Raw genomic sequence first — 6,689 nt, forward strand, 5'->3', positions numbered from 1 at the left:
AATGATTTGGAGGAAGATGTAGCTGGTGTGATCAGTAAGTTTGCGGACGACACAAAGATTGCTGGAGTTGCGGATAGTAATGAACATTGTCAAAGAATACAGCAGGATATAGATAGGCTGGAACATTGGGCGGAGAAATGGCAGATGGAATTTAATCCAGATAAATGCGAAGTGATGCATTTTGGTAGATCTAATGTAAGGGGGAGCTATACAATAAATGGCAGAACCATCAGAAGTATAGACACACAGAGGGACCTGGATGTACAAGTCCACAGATCCTTAAAGGTGGCAGCACAGGTGGAGAGGGTGGTCAAGAAGGCATATGGCATGCTTGCCTTTACTGGACGGGGCATAGAATATAAAAGTTGGCATATGATGTGGCAGCTGTATAGAACGTTGGTTAGGCCACATTTGGAATACTGCGTCCAGTTCTGGTCGCCACACTACCAGAAGGACGTGGAGGCTTTGGAGAGAGTACAGAAAAGATTTATCAGGATGTTGCCTGGTATGGAGGGTCTTAGCTATGAGGAGAGATTGGGTAAACTGGGGTTGTTCTCCCTGGAAAGACGGAGGATGAGGGGCGACCTAATAAAGGTGTATAAAATTATGAAGGGCATAGATAGGGTGAACAGTGGGAAGCTTTTTCCCAGGTCGGAGGTGACGAACACAAGGGGCCACGGGTTCAAGGTGAGGGGGGCAAGGTTCAACACAGATGTCAGGGAGACATATTTTACATAGAGGGTGGTGGGGGCCTGGAATGCACTGCCAAGCAAGGTGATTGAGGCGGACACGCTGGGATCGTTTAAGACTTATCTAGATAGCCACATGAACAGACTGGGAATAGAGGGATACAAACGAATGGTCTAGTTGGGCACATGAGCGGCGCAGGCTTGGCGGGCCGAAGGGCCTGTTCCTGTGCTGTATTGTTCTTTGTTCTTTAAGTTCAACCTCCCCCAGCCTGCTCTTCCTCTTAGCTAGCCTGGCCTTGGTCCCATGCTCATCCCCAGTCTCCACACTTGCTGACCTACTGTTCTGATTCCCGCCCCCCGCCACACTAGTTTAAAGCCATCCGAACCACACTATCAAACCCCCCAGTCAGGATAGTGTCGTCCCTCCAGTTCAGGTGTAACCCATCCTTCTTGTACAGGCCGCACCTTCCCTGGAAGACATCCCAATGATCCACAAATCTGAAGCCCTCCTGCACCAGTTCTTTAGCCACATGTTCAGCTGCACTATCTCCCTGTTTGTAGCATCACTGGCACATGGCACGGGGAGTAACCCTGAGATAACTCCAGGAGCAATCCCTGGAGGGGTTCTTCGGCTACCCACAGTACAGTCAAGGTGACTGAGTTGACTTCTCCCAGGATCCTCTGCTGCATCTCTGCTGGATGATCTTCCTCCTGTTTGTCATTGGGGGTGAGGGGGTGTATTGGAAAGAAACATTTGATAGAACAAAAATCTTTGTCTTGTTGATAATTGGTGCTTCATTTACAGTGGCTCACTCAGAATCCCAGCATTCCTTGTAAACTCCCTAAATATATTTGTAACAATGACACCATTCATAAAGAATGGGCGAGATTTTAACTCACTCAAAATTCACTCATAGAAACCCTACAGTACAGAAAGAGGTCACTCGGCCCATCGAGTCTGCACCGACCACAATCCCACCCAGGCCCCACCCCCATATCCCTAAACATTTTACCCACCAATCCCTCTAACCTACGCATCCCACGACACTAAGGGGCAATTTTAGCATGGCCAATCAACCTAACCCGCACATCTTTGGACTGTGGGGGGAAACCGGAGCACCCGGAGGAAGACACGAGGAGAATGTGCAAATTCCACACAGACAGTGACCCAAGCCGGGAATCGAACCCAGGTCCCTGGAGCTGTGAAGCAGCAGTGCTAACCACTGTGCTACCGTGCCACCCTATGGCACGGTAGCACTCATAGAATCATAGGGTGGGATTTTCCCATCCTGCCTGCCACGGGAATCATAGCGGGTAGGACAGGACCATGCAAAGGTCTATTGACTTCAGGCAAGATTTTCCGGTTTTGGGACAAGCGCATCTGGAAAATTTCGCCCATAGAGTTTTACAGCACAGAAAGGGGCCATCCAGCCCATCATTTCTGTGCCGGTCTCCAAGCACCTATCTATTCTAATCCCATTTCCAGCACTTGGTCCGTAGCCTCGTACGCTTTGGTGTTTCAAGTGCTCATCTAAATGCTTCTTAAATATTGTGAGGGCTCCCTCCTCTGCCATCCTTTCAAGCAGAGAGTTCCAGATTCCCACCAATTTCTGGGTGAAAAACAAATTCCTTAAATCCCCTCCAAATCCCCTGTCCTTTACCTTAAATTTATGACCACTGGTTAATGACCCGTCTACCAAGGGGAAGGGTTTCTTCCTATCTACCCTATCTATGTCCCTCAGTTTTGTACACCACAATCAGGTTCACCCTCAGCATTCTCTACTCTAAGAACAACCCCAGCCTAACCAGCCTCTCTTCATAGCTGAAATGTTCCAGCCCCAGGCAACATCCTGCTGAATCTCCTCTGCACCCTCTCGTGCAATCGCATCGTTCCTCTCGTGTGGTGAGCAGAACTGCACACAATACTCCAGTCGTGGCCTAACCAGAATTTTATACAGCTCCATCATAACCTCCCTGCTCTTATTTTCGATGCCTCGGCTAATAAAGGCAAGTACCCCATATACCTTCTTAACCACCTTATCCACCAGTCCTGCTGTCTTTTGGGATCTTTAGACATGCACCCAAAGGTCCCTCTGGCCCTTTGTACTTCGTAGCGCCCTGCCATACATTGTATATTCCCTTGCCTTGTTAGTCTTCCCAAAATGCATCACCTCACACTTTTCAGGGTTAAATTCCATTTGCCACTGTTCTGAACAGCCCATCAACATTGTCCTGCAATCTACGGCTTTCCTCCTCGCTATTTATCACAGTACCAATTTTTGTGTCATCTGCGAACTTACTGATCATACCTCCCACATTCCTGTCTCGATCATTAATGTACACTACAAAACAATAAGGGACCCAGCACTGATTCCTGTGGGACATCACTGAACACAGGCTTCCAGTCACAAAATCTGCCTCCTGCCACTGAGCCAATTTTGGATCCAATTTACCCTGAATCCCACGGACTCTTCTTGATGAGTCTCACTTTCACTTCAACAGTGTTAAAATCAGGTCTAGTTATGTTGCTGTATCCTCAACTGTGATACACCAATAGTATCTCAATAGTCTTGAACCGACCATCAGTTGCTTTAAACAAAATGTAAAAGCATAAACAAATATAAAATGAAACACTGTATTGATGCTCCCTTAACTGTATAACCAGCATGAGTTTAATTTTTCTTGTCTTTATTTCTACACAAGAAAATTAAACTGATCAGCTTAGTAGAATTCATGCTGGTTTCTGGCTATGAAGCAGTCACCCTGTTGCATGTGCAGTAATGGGCCTAAGTAGTTCAGAGCGAGTTTTGGGCAATTATGTGGCCATTTCTTTAGCTCAAAACCAAAATTCAGCTCAGGATTCTGCACATTTAAAAAATCACCTTTTCACAATCTATGAAATAAATTGGATAGTTGTTTGCTTGCCGTCTCGCTCACATTACCATGAGTAAACCATATAAGTGATTGACAACATAGGAGATTGAATGCATGATGGATATGGTAGACCACAACTGACGGGAACAACACCACTTCCACCATTATTGGCATCCCCAATGGGAATAAATGTTAATCAGGCAATTAACTACCTGGCATCAGGGCTTCCATGTCTTTAATGGTGAAAAGCCCATGGCCACAGGCTGCCAGCCAATCAGAGGGCCTGCAGCTTCTTCGCTCCTGGCGTGACACTTGAAAAGATGGCTGCTGCTGGGACTGCAGCCCACCCTGGGACAGTGACCATGGGGGAGGCCGCGAAATACAATCGAGTGCACCAAGCTCACTGGGGCCAGTCTGGCAGGTCCCAGGTGAAGGGGAGAAGGTCATTGTGGAGGACAGCGGGGACTCTTTCAAGCAGCCCTTGTCACTGAGGGGCTCTCTGTGAGTCACAGGATGCCTGATCAGAATGGTCCAAACACAGAGGCTACCAACTTTAATTGGGTGGTCTTCCCATATGACATACATTCACCACAACTAGCCCCCCCCCCCCCCGCCCCCCGCACCTCTACTTCCCTCCTTCACCTCTGCTGGTAGAATAACACCCATAATTGGCTACAAGGGTCTCAATTGGACTCTAGGCAGGACAGCCTCAATTGTCCATGTCCCTGGATTAATCAGGGCAATTCCAGAAGGTGATGGGCACTCTGTCTCCCAGCTGCTCTCCCAATTTTACAACTTACCCGCTCTTCCCTGCCCGCTCTTCCCTGCCCGCTCTTCCCTGCCCGCTCTTCCCTGCCCACTCTTCCCTGCCCACTCTTTCTTGCCCGCTCTTCCCTGCCCGCTCTTCCCTGCCGCTCTTCCCTGTCTGCTCTTCCCAGCTCGCTCTTCCCAGCTCGCTCTTCCCTGCCCGCTCTTCCCTGCCTGCTCTTCCCTGCCCGCTCTTCCCAGCTCGCTCTTCCCTGTCTGCTCTTCCCTGCCCGCTCTTCCCTGCCCGCCCGACCCTGCCCACTCTTCCCAGTCCGCTCTTACCTGCCCGCTCTTCCCAGCCTGCTCTTCCCTGCCCGCTCTTCCCAGCTCGCTCTTCCCAGCTCGCTCTTCCCAGCCCGCTCTTCCCAGCCCGCTCTTCCCAGCTGCTCTTCCCAGTCTGCTCTTCCCAGCCCACTCTTCCCAGTCCACTCTTCCCAGTTCACTCTTCCCAGCCCGCTCTTCCCAGCCTGCTCTTCCCTGCCTCCTCTTCCCAGTCCGCTCTTCCCAGCTGCTCTACCCAGTCCGCTCTTCCCAGTCCGCTCTTCCCGGCCCTCTCTTCCCTACCCACTTCCCAGCCTGCTCTTCCCAGCCCGCTCTTCCCTGCCGCTCTTCCCTGTCCGCTCTTCCCAGTCCGCTCTTCCCTGCCCGCTCTTCCCAGCCCGCTCTTCCCTGTCCGCTCTTCCCTGTCCGCTCTTCCCAGTCCGCTCTTCCCTGCCGCTCTTCCCTGTCCGCTCTTCCCAGTCCGCTCTTCCCAGCCCGCTCTTCCCAGCTGCTCTTCCCAGTCTGCTCTTCCCAGTTCGCTCTTCCCAGCCCTCTCTTCCCTACCCACTTCCCAGCCTGCTCTTCCCAGCCCGCTTTTCCCTGCCGCTCTTCCCTGTCCGCTCTTCCCAGTCCGCTCTTCCCTGCCCGCTCTTCCCAGCCCACTCTTCCCTGTCCGCTCTTCCCTGTCCACTCTTCCCAGTCCGCTCTTCCCTGCCGCTCTTCCCTGTCCGCTCTTCCCAGTCCGCTCTTCCCAGCCCGCTCTTCCCAGCCTGCTCTTCCCTGCTTGCTCTTCCCAGTCCGCTCTTCCCAGCTGCTCTTCCCAGTCCGCTCTTCCCAGCCCGCTCTTCCCTGCCGCTTTTCCCTGTCCGCTCTTCCCAGTCCGCTCTTCCCTGCCCGCTCTTCCCAGCCCGCTCTTCCCTGCCCGCTCTACCCAGCCCGCTCTTCCCTGCCCGCTCTTCCCAGTCCGCTCTTCCCAGCCCTCTCTTCCCTGCCGCTCTTCCCAGTCCGCTCTTCCCAGCCCTCTCTTCCCTACCCACTTCTCCGCCTGCTCTTCCCAGCCCACTCTTTCCTGCCCTCTCTCTTGGGCCGTATTCAATTTCTCACAGGGTGTGCATTTCCCTCTCTGCTGCATTTCAAAAAACCGGAGTTCTTAGCACCCTGTACATGGAATCAAGTGTATATGTACATACATTGAATTGTCCCTGCTAAGTAATCATATGGTTTTGTTTTAGATTTAGTTCCTGTTAAATGCAACAGTTTTGTATTGCTGGCATATGTCATATGATACATTGCATTGCACGGTGTACATTGGAAGGCATTGAGAAGACCTCACCGAGTGGTATTAATTGTGCTTAGGGACAGTTTGTCAATGCACTCAACGTGAAATTAGATGGTCTATCTCCACTCTAGATCCTGATTCAGACTATTAAGGTTTTGTATAACTCTTCAAATCTTCATGCCACATAAGCAGTTCTACTTAATCTCCTAAAGGCAGCTTTTGCAAACCGAGCAAAGTCGGAAACGGTGAAACGTTTCATTTTGTGTGGCCTTTAGTTAATTCTCACATTATTGAATACTGTAAAAAATATAATGCAACCTTTTCAGAATTGCAATCTGTCTGTACAGGATGTGGCTTTCTAGCACCATAAAATGGAACGATTATATTAGCAGCGATTGAAAGATGGATACATTGCTTGAACTCCATAGATAGGAATGTAGAGGTACTCTGGTTCATTGAACATCCCTATCTCTCAGCCAAAATCTGCTTGTCTGAATCTCACCCGAGCACCTGTTGGCCATAGAAGGTGCGTTTGTGGTGTGGCCAAGCTGATTGATTGTCAAACTGTAAATTCTTCCAATATGTCTCAGAGTGGAAGAGATATCTGGTCAGCCAGAACATGTGGTAGCTGCAGTGCAACAGCCTCCCTACATTAAAAGCTCCATGCATAAAACAAGTTCCTGCCACGGACACTGGGGCAAATGTTCTTCTCATTTCAAGGGACTCAGAGAGAGACATACGTTTCATAACATTTCCCTCCTTTGGCATAAATCCTACTG

Source organism: Mustelus asterias, chromosome 4, assembly GCF_964213995.1.
Source record: "Mustelus asterias chromosome 4, sMusAst1.hap1.1, whole genome shotgun sequence".
In the NCBI taxonomy this organism is placed as follows: domain Eukaryota; kingdom Metazoa; phylum Chordata; class Chondrichthyes; order Carcharhiniformes; family Triakidae; genus Mustelus; species Mustelus asterias.